We start from the raw sequence: 1,570 nt of genomic DNA, 5'->3' as shown, positions 1-1,570 counted from the left end.
TTAAATATAGGACAATTTGTTCATGATTTTGTAGGTGGCAAATCTGCATTAGCTGTGGATTTTGTTTGACTCAGCTTGAGGAGCAAGGGTAAATTCTAATTCTATCAACATAAGCAGACCCCCTCCCACCCCCCCACCCCCCTTCTTCATAGGTAGTTTTCTGTTAGCATTGCTTTTCAAGTTGAGTGCCACTGAGTAAAGGAAAAGTGAGGTAGCATATTCTTCTGGAATGGGAAGCAGCTGAACCTCCAATATTTGACTAAATACTGTTATTAATTACATTGACTTTTCCAATAAACTCTCCGAAGAGCAGATTGCTTTTCTGTTTCTGACTCTGAAATTCTAACCAAAAAGAAAAAGCAGACAGCCTTTGCAACGGTAAATTGTAATGGATTTCCTGAAGAGGAGCTTGTTCCACTTATGATCTCAGCTTATGTGGAGGCCTTGGTATCACAGGAACTTTGTCTCGGTAAGCATTTACTAACTATACTGCAGTTGTATAATGGACTTCGAAGCTTACTAATTTAACACAGAAATTAATCAAATTCAGTCTGTTAGTGAAACCATGAGTGGATTTCCAGAAGGCTTGTACAGTGCACAAATCAGGGCACAAAGCTAAGTTCCTTTCTATCTGAAGATGGACACTGTTGAGAGATAGACTTTCTCTATCCTTCATAGCAAAACCAACAACAGGCATATTGAAGCAATTTGCAGCAATTTTGTAATTATTTTTGTGCATAATTTTTTCCTGTCATTCCAGTCAGGATATGCCTAAATATGTACATCAAACTTAGGATTTTTTGGTCTATCTTTTTTTTTTTTTTCAATCAAAGTAGCCTTTTTCCCCCTATATTTGACTTTTAGACCCAAATGTGATCCGCTGTTCCAAACTGACATTTGAAGTATCCGAGATAAGCTATATACAGCAGCATGAAGAGACTGTAATAATCACTTCCAGGAAAACAGCATCAACAATAAAAGAGAGGTCACATATATATATTTTTTTAGTGCTTACCTCACCAAAATATAAACTACCACAGGTATATTTTCATACTTTTACCTGTCATGTAATTTCTCTGTCAGGCCAACTATTCTAAGAGGCTCGCTTGGAAATTTTCAAATCCGGTTTAGATATATTTGGCAATAGATGTCTGAAATGTTCTCCATAATTCTGTACTCTTGAGAGATGGTACTTCAGAGCTACCAGTCTAACAGGTAGGATCTGCATTCAGATAAAAATAAGCACAAGAGCAAAACAATGGCATTAACAAGCATAAGGAAAAAAAGGTAGTAGATACTGACAACTAAAATGTTCTGTTTTGAAAAGGATACATTTTAAGATTTCTTCTAGCATGGAAAGTTGTTTTTTTTTTTCTTCCCCCCCCCCCCCCTTTTCCCCCCTGACATTAGGGGGAAAAAAATGCTGTGGCATGGTGAGGAGATAAAGTTTTTATTCCAATTTCATAGCTCTTACCTAACCTTCTTGTCTTCTATTCCTCAAGGGTCTATTTTCCTACATCATAACATCTGCCTTTTGTTTCTTGACCTTGCACTTTCCCTCTCTCCCTCT

Source organism: Egretta garzetta, unplaced genomic scaffold, assembly GCF_000687185.1.
Source record: "Egretta garzetta isolate BGI_Z169 unplaced genomic scaffold, ASM68718v1 scaffold126, whole genome shotgun sequence".
Taxonomy (NCBI): domain Eukaryota; kingdom Metazoa; phylum Chordata; class Aves; order Pelecaniformes; family Ardeidae; genus Egretta; species Egretta garzetta.
Note: the sequence above shows the minus strand (reverse complement) of the source record.